Raw genomic sequence first — 16,342 nt, forward strand, 5'->3', positions numbered from 1 at the left:
ATATATGGTGTATATATGTTTATAACGAACTACGGTTACAACGAACTCAAATTAGTGGTCCCTTTGACGTTGTTATAACTGTAGTTTACCGTAGTTTTTTTCATACCTGGTCCTACAAATTTCATACTGACTAGAGCTTTCACAGAGGCAGGTACATACTGTTTATTGCAGTCAGAAGGAAATGTTCCTCTGAAAGTTTGTTTCAACCTTAAATCACGTCGTTTAGTTAGCCTTAATGATTCAGAATCAAAAAGGCATGTTTCAGTGCTGGTCCAATATTTTTATCACATTCCAGGTTCAGTTACCGAATTTTAACCAAGTTCATGCAGTCCAATATATTCCCCAGATCTGCCTTACGGAAACAGATCTTGCTTCAAATGAATTAATTTTAGTACCAAAAGCTTATACATTCAGTAAAGCATTACTTGGAATGGTTTTGAAGCCATATTTGATTGAAATGATTGCAATGAGCAAATGATACTGATATGGTGGACAAACATTTGACATTTTTTGAAGATTAAGTCATTTTGGCGGCAATATTGGATTTTCTTCGCCACCAGTGGGCGCTGCATATTAGATTTGAATTATATACAACATTGACTCAATTAATTTTATATAAATGACTAAAATTGACAAAATAATGATGATATATTGAATATAATTTGACGTCATAAGAGATTTTAACCATTTTGGCGGCCATCTTGGATTTTCTACCACCAGGTGGCGCTGCTGAGGTGGATCCATATCCAGAAATGTTCGGAATGTTTCAATGTATAAGTGTGCCAAGTTTGGTGCTTTTAACCCAAAGTGCACAATTATGACTAAAATCCAGGCAAAATCCCAATTTGGGCGGTTAAGGCTAAAATTGTGCACTTTGGGTTAAAAGCACCAAACTTGGCACACTTATACATTGAACCATTCCAAACATTTTTGGATATATTTCCACCGCAGCAGAGCCCCCTGGTGGTAGAAAATCCAAGACGGCCGCCAACATGGCTGAACTCTCTAATGGTATCAATGTATACTCAATATATCATACTTGTCTGATCCATTTATACATATATCAATACTAATGCATGCGGAATGAATTGCAGCAGAGCTGTTTATAATTCAAATATAGTTTGCAGCGCCCCCTGGTGGTAGAAAATCCAAGATGGCTGCCAGCATGGCTGATATCTCTAATGATATCAATCTGTACTCAACACATTATAGTTATCTGGCCAATTTATACAAATTATCATTGTAATGTATTTAGGAGTAATGACAACAATCCTGTATATAATTCAAACCCAGTATGCAGGAACCCCTGGTGGTAATGAAAGTACAAGATGGCCTCCAACATGGCTGAACTCTCTAATGGTATCAATATATACTCAATATATCATACTTATCTGATCCATTTATACACATATACATACTAATGCATGCAGATTGAATTGCAGCAGAGCTGTATATAATTCAAATATAGTTTGCAGCGCCCCCTGGTGGTAGAAAATACAAGATGGCTGAAATCTCTAATGATATCAATCTGTACTCAACACATCATAGTTATCTGGCCAATTTATACAAATTATCATTTTAATGTATTTAGGAGTAATGACAACAATCCTGTTTATAATTCAAATCTGGTATGCAGCGCCCCCTGGTGATGACGAAAATCCAAGATGGCATCCAATATGTTTTAGTTTTCAGAAATTGTCTATTTCTACAGCAGATATAGATATCATTTGATATCTTTGGACTAAGGATAAGTTGATAAGTTTTGATATGATGAAACATTTTAAATGACATTGTATCAATTAATATGTATTGTCTATGATCTATTCTCGGCATATTAATTTATAAATGGTCTACTGAGAAAGGTTCCACCCAGTTTATATTAGATCACCCCAAAATCATTCATCTGGGAATGGATTCATATCTTAAAAACAAGAATGTATGTAAAGGTATTATTGACATTATTGCCATGAACCTATGACATTGACTTACTTCCTACCTAAGTAGGACCAGGAATATCGGTTCAATGTATGTGTTTACGGTTCTATAATTCACTTACAGTGAACTCTTTCCTTCCAAGTATCACATAGCACTGTACAGGCAGGCAGTGTAAAGTTTACTAAGGTTTGCAAGATTTCTTGCAGGTGTAGTGTTAGTTTATAACACTTCTTTGTGCCTGACCAAGTGATGTCCACTTGGGTATCTATATATTACTGCATGTCCTCTCCCAACGCCTGGCTACAAGATTCTGTAGTGTGGGACGTTTGTCAAGCACCTATCCCCAAATATGCATTGGTGCTGTCTCAGAGCTGCCTCTTTGGGTTGAAATGTCAATTGTCTGAGATCTTCATGAACAGAGATTTTGCCTTTCATTGACCTTCCACAGAAACCAGTGAGAACGACAAACCGCTCAAGAATCTGCATTGTGTTGTCAGAGATATCTGCGGATGATTGGAAAGCATTGGTGACTTCAGGAAATACTTGACACGTATCCCAAGCATATGAACGGGTGATGGCAGGAAATAGTGACAATGTCTTTGAATTCCGTTGGCCTCTAGAAGAAAACTCTCGGCTGTTTCAGTCAATCCAACTGCACCTCCATCTCCTTTCATACGGCTATTGAATTGTTCATGTGTCTGACCTTGTGCCACACAAGAGAATGTCCGTTTAGTCTTTAGTTTAGCGTGTCACGAATCACGGGAACAATATTCGAGGTACAGCGGTGCTCGTGATCTACTGTAAGAGGGACATATCTGTGAAACGCAAGCCATTAATATGACAAGTGATGCTGCAAACTTTGGGAAATCTGTTTTTTGAATTGCACCCACACCAGTTTCTGAAAGGATCGTCTGTGTTCGCTTCTGTTTCCTTATATCGCACATATGTCGGATGTTGTAGTAAGGTGGGTACACATTATTAAGGAATCAGCAAATCTGACTGAGGCAATTCCAGCAGCACAAATTGCAGTTTTCCATCTACTTCCTTCGGGACAGTTTCTGAGAATCCTGAAAGCAACTATTTCTATATGCAAATCTACCAAACATGATAAGGAAGTTTATCACATAATTCAGGACAGTTCCACTGGATTGTTTTAGCAATTGTGTATAGTGGTTCATCCAAGGCAAGCACATGCATCTGACCAGGATTCAAATGCTCAATACCCTTTTTGTACCACATTAATTGAATGCTGTATCATAGCAACAGAGTGTGCACATTCTAGAACATTGGCATATGGGCAATTGTTTTCGGAGGCTATGTTTGTCTTATTTTCCCAATACTTCCTTCATGTGATATGACCAGTTTTACTCATGGTCAGACATTGTGTTAACACTATCTACATCCTGGGTGAAAGGTAATTTTAATTGAGGCACATAATTACCCATCTTGCTAAAACAGGATTGGGGTACATTAGTATATACTGTGGGCTGTTTGGAAATGTTTTTTCTTGTTTGTGTGCATTCTTCAGCCAAAAGAACAACATGTGATGTTCCTTCCTCTTCAGCTTTTGAACGCTGCTGCAATAGTGAAATGTTGGTACCATGGAGTGGATATGTTGCTGTTGTAGAGCAGGGATTATGATAGATGTTATCTTTTGAGAATGTTGGTGGGTATACCACACCTTCGTCTTCATAAACACCACAAACTGTGCTATATCTGTTCAAATACACCATATTTTGAAATGTGTCAACTAGATCACGTTTTCTTGTTTAATAACAAGTAAACTGGGACTTGTATTTCTCGGTCTCAGTGGTGTCATTGTGTTGATGAGCTGGTGCACCGAGATTTCACACTTTGAAGACAAGATGTTCTGAGATACAGTAAACTATGTTTATAATGAACACGCTTATAACGAACTGGCAGAACTGTTTTTTTGGTACAAGCCATTTGCTGTATATATGGTGTATATATGTTTATAACGAACTACGGTTACAACGAACTCAAATTAGTGGTCCCTTTGAGTTCGTTATAACTGTAGTTTACCCTAGTTTTTTTCATACCTGGTCCTACAAATTTCATACTGGGTTATAGCTAAAACGGCACCTCAGCAAAACGTCACCTGGCGAAAACGGCACCTCGCCTCAGGCGAAAACGGCTACTATTGCCTGGCGAAAACGGCACCCTATTTTTTTTTTTCCTTGATAAAATAAATGATATTAAACTAACATGGTCGCTTGCAAACACCAATAATTGTGAAATGTTACAACTATTTTACATTAGAATTTAGCCTCTACTCCAACTTTATTCCAACTTAGCCTATACGCAACTCAACTTATTGTGAAAACATAACATGCCTTGAAGTAAAATAAGGTCATATCTAGATGTTGCCTATAAGAGAGGTTCTTTTAATAAACATGTCGGTGATAATTTGTGAAACATATTTTCCTCTTTCAGGACAGGGGTTCAGGATATTTGCTAAGATTTTATTATCATTTTGGCAGTTTTGTAAGTCTAGTCTTCGAAGAAGTATCTGTCTTTCATTCTGATAATTTGGACAGTACAAAAAGAACTCCTAGAATCTGCTTTGTTATGATACATTTCATGCGGGGGTCTTAGAAGACTGCAGCCCCATACCTCGGCTCCATATGATGCAATGGGTACAATTAAGACATTATACAAGCGAATGAGAATGTCTGCTGGGAGATGAGAAGTTGATTCAGTGATCTTTTGATCTTATACCATGCTCGCAAGGCCTTTGGCAGGATGTATATATTTGGGATTATTTTAAAAGTAGTTAAGTATAAACTTATCCAAAACATAGGTATTTTATTGTATTTATTAAATAAATTAGTTTACTCAGTCCACTAACTCACACCTCAGTAACATAATCTAACATGTGGTGATTGATTCTTTGTGCTAAGGCTACTGCGGTCTCAGCCTAGCTTATTGTTCTCTGCTGGTCAGCTTGGCCTGGCTTTGTATTTCCCGCGTCACATGACCACCTTGGTCATGTACTTTTTACCTTTACTATGTGCACCATTTCTAGAACTCTCAAGAGAACCAGCCCAGTTCTCGAAAGGGTCAGCCCAACCCAAATGAAGGGAATCCCTTCACTCTGGTCACGAGAAAAACTGCCAAAAAAACAGCCAACTTGACTTATAGTCAAGCCGCGCTAAATGTCCCTGACCGTTTTCAGGATAGATTCACGTTCTCAGGAACTAAAAACAAAGAAAATATTGATTATAGTGCCCTATGGGCTCAAGGCATGCTTAAACGCAAACAGCCTCAATCTAGCCCACCTAAGGCTAAAATGGTACAGAAACGACAAAAAATGGTCTCATCAGAATCAAAGACACAACAAAATAGAAGACCACAAACCAAATGGGAAAAAGTAGTCTTTAGCGCAGACTTCTCCCAAGATCTTAATAAGATCCTAACAGCTCAAGATATTGCCAAAGAGCTGAAGCACAAAAATATTATTCGAATAAATAAGTGTGGAAGAGGGTATGTTGTTGTCGGGGACAACCTCACAGAGTCAATTGATATGCCCAAAAGCATAAACAGGATCAAACTAAAATGGGATACCCCAAAGTGGCTTAGCAATGTCAGATGTGCGGTACATCTAGACAAAAAAATTAATGACGACGAGCTTTATCAAATTGTCTGTCAAGCCCAAAAGAAAGTCACTCAACCTACAATCCTGTCGGCATTCAGGATCAAATCAATGGGCACAAACAACACACGAGTAGTAATACTCACATTACTTGGACAGTCAGTCCCCGGCCACCTTAATCTAGGTGGCAAGGACATAGAAACCATGCCATACAGGAAAAGGCCAACCCAGTGCACAAACTGTATGCTCTATGGACATACAAAAACATCATGTAACCAGCCACCCAAGTGCAAAAACTGTTCCCGAGTTTCTTGCAAAGAAAACTGCAACACATGGTGCACAAACTGCAGGAAAGAGGGTCACTCATCCTTGGCGCCGAAATGTCCTAAACGCTTGCTCATCAGCAAACGTATAAATAAAATACCTACTCAGCAATCTGAATCCAAATCTATTCAACCCACTGAGGTCGAAAAAACCCAAGCGACTACTGATCACTCTACTGAGCAAACAATGGAATCTGTGAGCACTGAGCAAACAATCGAAACTGTGAGCACTGATCCGCCTACTCACAGGCACAAAGCCACTGCAAAACGCAAGGGAAAAAAGACCCAAGCTTCCCAATCAAACCCCATGCCTTCTAATCCTCAAACTGAGGAACACAGCAAACGATTCAGTCAGGCAAAGAAAACACCAGCTCATGGTACACAAAAGGCTCAGAACACAAACAAAGTTGTAGAGTTCATTGCCACGGCATTGATCCAAATTACAAGCAGAAAAATGAGTGTCAAAGCCAAAGCCACCTGCATCCTCAAACTGGCTTCCAAAATAATGAAATACAAAGGAACAAAGAAACAGTTCCTAAATAGGGTATGCCCTAAAACTCAATAAGCGCTCATCTATAAATTATCATGGACTTGCTTTTACTACAGTGGAACGCAAATGGCCTTAAGAGCCACGGCAATGAACTGACTGCACTCGTCAAAAAAAAGGTGATCAAGCCGCATGTCATTCTAATACAGGAGACTAAACTCAGTGAAAAAGCCAAATTCACACTACCTGGGTATACCCAATATAGAAAAGACAGAAAAAGACTTATGCCAGGCAATAAGGGAGGAGGACTAATCACCCTTGTCCACGACAGCTGTACCTCCAAAAAAATTGAAGCAAATGTAGGGAACCTTGAAACCCAAGTAATCTCCCTAAAACTGGCAAATGGCAACGAATTACGCATAGCTAACATATATCACAGGGTTACCCATGAAACGAACATGGAAGAGCTAACAAGACTAGCTCAAATAGTAGGCAAAAATGGGATAATCCTTGGTGACTTTAATGCCCACAGCCCTCTTTGGGAAGACAGGAATGATTCATGCAAATATGGCAAAATGGTAGAGAAATGGGTTGAGGACGACAATCTCATAACTCTGAACAACGGCAGTCACACGCGTTATGACCAAGTCCACAACACGTGGAGTTCAATTGATCTCACAATTGCCACCAAAAACCTCGCCCCACATTGCCAATGGCAAGTCCATGACGACACTTGGGGAAGCGATCACCTTCCTATACTCACCTACATAGGTAGCCCACCACAATTAGAGGAACAGCCCAATCCTCAGCCCACATGGGACTATGCAAAGGCTGACTGGCCTAAATTCAGGAAGGAATGTGTATCATTCAAGTCCTCAGAAATTGCCTCGGATGATCCTGATCTTTTTTGCCAAAATCTCACCTCAGCAATTATTGCCGCAGCTGAAAAATCAATTCCAAAAAAAGACCACAAAACTGGCAAAACGCCGGTACCATGGTGGAACAGGGAAATAGCAAAAGCTAGGAGAGTGAGAAAGAAAGCCCTAAATAGGTCAAAAAGGGATAAATCAGCCTTTGCCCAAGTCCGAGCAGCCAGGACGAAAGTAAGACAACTCATAGACGATTCTAAAAAAGAGTCATGGCAGACCTTCTGCAAATCCCTTAATGAGAAAACAAATGCTAAAACAGTCTGGAGCAAAATACACGCAATCAGGGGTAAGCGTAAACCCACAAAAATTCCCAAGTTAGCCAACGCCCATACAGTCAAAGAAAAGGCCAACATTCTAGCTGAGCACTTCTCATCTGTCAGCAGCAACACAAATTGCAGCGAAGAATTCAAACAGGCAAAAATGCTTATGCCTAAGATCTCAAAACGGCCGCAAAGCAAGCATCTGGTATACAATATACCATTTACTGTGACAGAGTTTGATGATGCGATACAACATAGAAAAGGCACAGCACCTGGTCTTGACACAACCAGCTATGAGATATTGAAAAACCTACCTGATCAAACCAAAGGCTTACTCACTGAGTTGTATAACACGATATGGTCCAAAGGAGAAGTCCCAAAAGCATGGAAACATGCTGCGGTTATCCCGCTGCTAAAGCAAGGGAAAGACGAAGCCCTACCAAACTCTTATCGACCGATCTCACTCACCTCAAACATGTGCAAAGCCATGGAAGCCATGGTTACAAAAAGGCTCATGCATCATCTTGAAACTGGCAACCACATAAAACCTGACCAAAGTGGCTTCAGGAAGGGACACTCGTGTCTAGATCATATTCTAAGACTGGAAAATGAAATAAAAAAAGCCCAATTAAACAGACAATACCTAGCCGCAGTATTTCTGGACTTCAGCAAAGCCTTCGACATGGTATGGCATGACGGACTCCTCTCAAAACTATCACAAAATGGAGTTGAAGGGAACATGGCAAACTTCATAGACAGCTTCCTGCAAGACAGGTCGCTTTCAGTTAAAATAGGGAACAATCGATCGGATCCTATGGCACTGGACAATGGCACGCCACAAGGCAGCATTATAAGCCCAACCCTGTTTAATATCATGATCAATGATCTTTTTGACCATGTCAACTCTCCTACCCAAACTTCTAAGTTCGCTGATGACGGAGCAATATGGGTAAAGCACAGAGATATCTCACAAATCAGAAAAAAACTCCAGTCAGCCCTGGACGGAGTAGATCAATGGTGCAATAAATGGGGATTCACCCTTTCAAGTGAAAAAACTGTTGGAGTTCTATTCAAACGCCGGGGGAAAGATGCTATGATACCCCGTGTCTCCATAAAAGGCAAACCTATCAAATTCGAAAAATCTGCAATATTTCTTGGAGTTATCCTTGATCAACACCTCACTTGGCGCAAGCATATCGAATATGTGGAAAACAGATGTCAAAAAGACCTGAACGTATTACGGGCAATTTCAGGCACATCTTGGGGCACATCGAGGGACACTCAGCTGGACCTCTACAAAGCTCTTATCAGATCAAAAATTGACTATGGTTGTGAGGCTTTTCACTCAGCATCAAATACTGTCTTGAGGCGCCTAGACAGAATACAATACAAAGCCCTAATACTGGCCACAGGCGCAGCGACAGGCACCTCACTAGAAGCACTACAAGTAGAAACGGGAGAACTCCCATTGAAACTAAGACGAGAGCAGGCAATATTATCGTTCTGGGGACGAACATCAAACCCTTTGGTTAAAAAGATATGGCAAGACAAAAACGCTCGAGATGAGGCCCTAGCTCGAAAAAATCCCTCACTAAAGCCATCTGGGATATTAGTACGTGAACTCATTCGAAGTCACAATTGCGATGACATTCAGCCTCCAGAAAGTCACTACAAAGGGTTACACCCTCCCTGGACTTTACAAACTCCCAAAGTTGACACTGCTTTAACATCAGAAGTCACTAAAAGAGAAAACCCAACCCTACTACGTTCAGTAGCTATCACTAAAATTCAAACTACCTGGGACAGCTGGGCCCATATATACACTGATGGATCCAAGAATCCTATCAACAACAGTGCTGGTTACGGGATCCATATCCACAGCTCCAAACCCCAAGCACATTCAGTTCGCTTGCCCGATGGTCAGTCAGTATTCACGGCTGAATTGGAGGCAATTCATCATGCACTCAAACTCATACCGGAACTCCCGGAAGCAAAGGCAGTCGTCCTATCAGACTCGCTAAGTGCACTTCAGGCCATCAGTGGAAGAAACTCAAACTCCAGGCCAAACACAGTCAACAATATTCTATACGAATATACAAAACTATCGGACCAAGGGCAACAGGTGGAGCTGTGTTGGATCCCCTCTCACATAGATATTCATGGAAATGAAAAAGCAGACTCACTGGCGAAGCTAGCTCTAGACAAAGCGGATATACAGCCTATTCCCTTTAGTAAACTAGAGATAAAAAGCAAAATCAAAGCCTCCATAGCAAAAAGATGGCAAACCCAATGGGACGCAAGTAAGATCGGCAGATGGCTATACAAAATTCAACCCAAGGTCCAGCAAAAGCCAAACTCATACTCAAATGAAAGGAAAATTGAAACTGCTATCTCACGCCTCAGACTTGGTCACAAAAAGCACTATGACAAGGTTTGTTCATCTTGCAATCAGGCTGAAACCATTGACCACCTGTTACTAGAATGTCAAGACCATGCCCCGGCCCGGGCTAGGTTAAAACAAGAATTGCAGTTAGATCCGCTATCTGTCATAGATCTCCTAAAGCCAAGAGATGCAATAGCGAAGGCCAAACTAACTCTATTTCTGAGAGATGGACAGCTGCTCGAACGTATATAAACAGAGCAGCCAAGGATAAAAATGAAATCATATCAATATAAGAAAATAGAAATCATATCAATGCAAAAACAGAAATTATGTGAACACCGAACTCACAACAGATATGTGAACCCTTCTCACACACAGGAGTCCCAAAGAGGGACAGGTCAGTCGAAATTGCCTAGGCAGAAGGCGACCTCTTAAACACCTAATGCAACAACAACAAACACCATTTCTAGTCACAACTCTCACTGGTAAAGGACAGTTCAGTTTGGGGTGAGTTAAATATATTTATTATCATTGTACTTAGGTTTCTAGTATATATAATGTACTTTAGTACACTCATATTAAGTCATTTATGTTCCATAAGAACAGTATATCATGTATATGTTATAAACATGAATTATCAGTATATTCATGTTAGTGCAATATATATTTAAAAATTGTAAGATGTTACCATTGAGGTATATGCAAAATGAGTGTACTAGGTTTAAGCATGTATTGGTACTATTTTATCATGAAAGTGTAAAATATCAAAACATTATAATTGTTGATTTTATCATACATATGAAATGCCTAAAAATGTTGATTGTTATACTGCTAGATGAGTTTCACATGCCATGTTTACAATGTATGTGATGTTTACCATACCAGTAAGATTCATGTAGTTATATATCATTTATCAGGTCACGTAAGATACTGCATGACCAGTTTTGATGCCATCTGATGGTTTGGCCTCCGTCCCTTAGACGAGGTGAGGGTTACTTCCCTTAGTTATACATGTATTTATGTCAACATGTCATGGCATACAACTGGAAATAACATGTAAATACATCAAATAATATGTAACAAATAACATAAATCAGATATACTACTACATTGTACATAAATCGTTCTTATCATTATTAGAAATAGAGGTGCCGTTTTCGCCTGTCACATAGTAGCCGTTTTCGCCAGAGAAATCGGTGACGTTTTGCTGAGGTGCCGTTTTAGCCTGCACACAGTAATGCCTATCAAACAATTCATAAACCTTATAACCTTAACCTGCTGCTGATTCAAAAATTAACAAAATACGTACCTTTAAGCAATATTATCCGTCAGCTTCTACCTATGTGTCAGCTCGGCCTGTTGACTACGGGCCGAGTAATGCATCACGTGATATCTATGCAAAATAGCGTGTCACGAATCCGACAATTATAGCAAGACGGGCAAAAGTAATCATGGCTAATTACTCGATCCATTATCGACGACCAAACCAACATATTATTGATACAACATACACACATGACATTAATGAACAATCACAAACGAAAAAGTGATTGCGAGTAATTGCAAATCAGGTCGAGCTGTGTGTTAGCGTACTTGAGCTAGGTAACATGTAAAAGAGCAATCGTTAAACGAAATAGGATTTGAAACGTATCAAACACTTCTAGCTATCGTGATACACATTTCCATATGTGGCCATAGCCTTTACATTTGTAGTATAGTACTATATTTTAGTAAATACCACTTTATAATGTCACTGTTCATCGTATTTAAAGCAGACACGTTGGTTAAAGTTGAGCTCTTTTCCCCATGCTCTCAACAGTGTTCGGTCCGACCTGGCCCGGGCTGTCAAAATCAACTTAAACCTTACAGATGTAGCATTACAGATGTAACATAACAGATTCACATCTATAAACTGTTATTATATCTTCCTATATAACACTTTATATTGTCTCAGATCGCGATATTGAAAGAAAACACGGTGCTCAAAGTGAAGCCCTTTTCATTTTCATTTTTCAACATAGTCTCTGTCAGAAGTGTTTAACTTTTGTCTGTGTCCGGTCCGACTTGGCCCGGGCTGTCAAAATCAACTTTAAACTCACATTTGAATCTTCACATGTGTTAACATCCATAGAATAATATTATATCTACCTACATACCACTTTATAATGTCACAGTACATCGCATTTAAGGAAAACCGTCCGTTAAAGTCAAGCACTTTTACTGTATTTTCTCTGTCACAAGTTTGGGACCGACTTGGCCCGGGCTGTTAAAATCAACTTAAACCTCACAGATATATCTTTAAATGTGTTTACATCTATAGACTAGTATTATATCTACTTAAATACCACTTTACATGGTCACAGTACATCACATTTAAAGAAAACACGAGGCTCAAAGTGAATCTCTTTTCCATCTACATTCTCAACATAGGTTCTGTCAGAAGTGTTTGGTATGTGTTGGATCCGACTTGGCCCGGGCTGCCAAAATCAACTTTAAACTCACAGATGTATCCTCAAATGTGTTATATCTACCTATATACCACTTTATAGTGTCAACTTTATACACACAGGGTGTCGCCCGATATATTTAGTAGGGCTGTTAAGATTCATTCGCGTATTCGGTGAATCGAACCGTATCCATTCATGAATTGAATTCGTTATTCGTGGCCACTAGAATCAAATATTTATGAATATGCAAGCATGTGCATTTACATAAAAATACCCATAAGAACATATTATATGCATAGATTTCTTCAAAAGACAACACTCTTATACTATTTAATTTGACAATATAGTGGTCACTGGTCATTGTTGCATTTAGGCAGATACTAGTACCTGGATAAGTGCAGTATATAAATGTAGAATATATTAACAATTAACAAACCGTGTCAAATAATTTATGTTGTTATTGCTTCACTGAATATAACAAATTATACATCAGCTTCTGACTTTTTATTGTATTCCTGAATTAATATTCGTATTCGTTATCCTATATTCGTGCTAGTGTATTCGTTGCAGCCCTAATATTTAGGGTTAGTTGCCAAGAGTTATCTCTGTTTCATTTTATGGACGTTTTATCTCTCAGTCTTACTCCTGGTTGTCTTACCAGCAGTATCTCGTGCACAAACCTGATTGGTGACGTGGACACTTTCAAATGCCACTTTTTGTCAAGCCATTGTCGAGGGAAGACATTTTCTCTCTACATTCACAACATAGTCTCTATAAGAAGTGTTTGGTATGTGTTTGGCCCGACTTGGCCCGAGCTGTCAAAATCAACTTTAGACTCACAGATGGATCATCAAATGTGTTTACATCTATGAACTAGCATTATATCTACCTAAATACAACTTTATAGTGTCACAGATCTCAGTATTTAAAGAAAACACGGTTCTCAAAGTGAAGCTCTTCTTCCTCTAGGAACAACATATTCTCTGTCAGAAGTGTTTGGTAGGTGTTGGGACTGACTTGGCCCAGGCTCTCAAAATCAACTTTAACCTCACAGATGTATCATCAAATGTGTTTACATCTATAGACTGTCATTATATCTACCTATATACCACTTTATAGTGTCCAGAAAAACCGTAAAAATAACAGCCAACATGACTTACTGTCAAGCCCCACAAAATGTCCCTGACCGTTTCCAAGACAGACTCACGTTCTCGGGAACTAGAAAAAAAAGATTATAGTGCCCTATGGGCTCAAGGCATGCTTAAACGAAAACAACCTCAATCTCGCCCACCCAAGTCTAAAAACGAACAGAAAGACAAAGAATGGTCTCATCAGAGTCGAAGATTCAACAGAATAGAAGACCGTAATATAAACCAAATAGGAAAAGTAGTTTTTAGCTCAGACTTCTCCCAAGATCTTATTAAGATCCTAACAGCTCAAAATATTGCCATAGAGCTGAAGCACAAAAATATTTCCAGAATAAATAAGTGTGAAAGGGTTTATGTTACGGAGTCAATTGACATGCCCAAAAGCATAAAATGAGTCATTTAAAATTGGATAATCCAAAGTGGCTTAGTAATAACAGATGTACTGTACATCTAGACAAAAAGATCACTGACGACCAGCTTTATCAACTGGTCTGTGCCGAAATGTCGAAAATGCTTGCTCATCAGCAAACTCATCAATAAAATACACTGCAAAACTCAAGGGGAAAGACCCAAGTCCCCAAATCAAACATCCTTCATTTTAATACTCAAACTGAGGCACACAGCCAACAAATCAGTCAGGCAAAGAAAACTCCAGCTAATGGAAAACAAAAGGCTCAGAACACAAACAAAGTTGTAGAGTTCATTGCCACGGCATTGATCCAAATTACAAGCAGGAAAATGAGTGCCAAAGTCAAAGCCACCTGCATCCTCAAACTGGCTTCCAAAATACTGAAATACAAAGGAACAAAGAAACATTTCTTTAATAGGGTATGCCCTAAAACTCAGTGAGCGCTCATCTAAACAATCATGGACTTGCTTTTATTACAGTGGAACACAAAAGGCCTTAAGAGCCGGGGCAATGAACTGAATGCACTCGTGAAAAAACAGGTGATAAAGCCGCATGTCATCCTAATACAGGAGACTAAACTCAGCGAAAAAGCCAAATTCACACTACCTGCGTACACCCAATATAGGAAAGACATAAAAAGACATGCCTGGCAACAAGGGAGGAGGACTAATCACCCTTGTTCATGACAGCTGTACCTAAAACAATATCGAGTAATATATAGGAAACCTTGAAACCCAAGTAATCTCCATAAAGCTGGCAAATGACAATGAATTACGCATAGCTTACATATACCACAGGGTTACCCATGAAACAAAACAGCTTACGAGACTAGCTCAAATAGAAGGCAAAAATGGGATAATCCTTGGTGACTTTAATGCCCACGGTCCTCTATGGGAAGACGGGAATGATTCATGCAAATACGGAGAAATGGGTTGAAGACGACAATCTCTGAACTCTGAACAACAGCAGTCACACACGTTATGACCAAGTCCACAACATGTGGAGTGCAACTGACCTCACAATTGCCACCAACAACCTCGCCTCACATTGCCAATGGCAAGTCCACGATCACACTTGGGGAAGCGATCACCTTCCTGTACTCACCTACATAGGTAGTCCACCACAATTAGAGGAACGGCCCAATCCTCAGCCCACATGCGACAATGCAAAGGCTGATTGGCCTAAATTTAGGAAGGAATGTATGTCATTCAAATCCTCAGAAATTGCCTCGGATAATCCTGATCTTTTTTGCCAAAATCTCACTTAGCACTTATTGCCACAGCTGAAAATCAGTTAAAAAAAGACCACCAAACTGGCAAAACTCCCGTACCGTGATGGAACAGGGAAATAGCAAAAGTTAGGAGAGTGAGAAAGAAAGCCCTAAATAGGTCATAGAGAGATAAATGAGCATCCACCCAAATCTGAGCAGCCGGGACAAAGATAAGACAGCTCATAGACGATTCTAAAAAAGAGTCATGGCAGACCTGCAAATACCTAAAACAGTCTGGAGCAAAATACACCAAATCAGGGGTAAGCATGAACCTACAAAAATTCCCAAGTTGGCCAATGCCCATACAGTCAAAGAGAAAGCCAACATTCTTAGCCGAGGACTTCTCATCTGTCAGCAGTAACAAAAATTGCAGCAAAGAATTCAAACAGGAAAATATGCTTGTAATTAAGATATCAGAACAGCCGCAAAGCAAGCATCTGGTACACAATATACAAGTGGTATTTAGGTAGGTATGATACTAGTCTATATATTAAAATACCTTCCATGAAAAATCTAACACGTGCAAGTTCATTTGATAGCCCGGGTGAATACTTTTGATTCGGACCTTTTTGACAAAATACCGTTAAAGGGCTTCACTTTAACTGACAAGTTCTTTTACTTAAATACGATGAACTGTGAAACTATAAAGTGGTATTTAGGTAGATATAATACCATCCTTTATATGATACATCGATCTGTAAGGTGTAAGTTGATTTTGACAGTACAGTCCAAGTCGGACCAATCACAATGTAGGCCGTGAAGAGTCTATAGAGGAAACAAGGCTTGACTTGGACGAACAAGTTGTTTTAAATACGATTTACTGTGGTCATATAAATGGGTTTGGGGTAGATTAAACATTGTTCTGTACATCCTAACATATTTCAGGATAAATCTGTTTTGTTTTGATTTTCACACCCCGGGCCAAGTCGGAATGAACACTTTTGAGATTCCCATCCGACTGCACCGATATGTGAGTAAATTGGAAATGTTTTCTTTAACTTCCTTGCTTAATGCCGTATATTATGTTATTTCATCTTGGTATGTAGTTCAATACAGATGTTGCAGAGATGGAAATTTGTATCAGGATAGCTGGAAGTATTTGCTACGTTACAAATCTTATTTCGTTTAACGATTCCAT

At 39.4% G+C, this 16,342-nt stretch overlaps 1 protein-coding gene across 4 annotated transcripts in view; it reads right to left on the minus strand.

The window, feature by feature from the left end:
- The window catches only part of LOC124127397 (TNF receptor-associated factor 3-like), a 132,722-nt gene extending 121,393 nt beyond the window's left edge, over nucleotides 1–11,329 (minus strand). For all 4 annotated transcript variants that reach the window (XM_048403652.1, XM_048403650.1, XM_048403651.1 and 1 more), the window contains exon 1: nucleotides 11,240–11,329. The gene's annotated coding sequence lies outside the window, so the exon portion shown is untranslated. The remainder of the gene's footprint in view (nucleotides 1–11,239) is intronic.
- Nucleotides 11,330–16,342: the final 5,013 nt, after the last annotated feature.

The sequence above is a fragment of the Haliotis rufescens genome, unplaced genomic scaffold (genome assembly GCF_023055435.1).
Source record: "Haliotis rufescens isolate VD_foot unplaced genomic scaffold, xgHalRufe1.0.p SCAF_3, whole genome shotgun sequence".
Classification (NCBI taxonomy): Eukaryota; Metazoa; Mollusca; class Gastropoda; order Lepetellida; family Haliotidae; genus Haliotis; species Haliotis rufescens.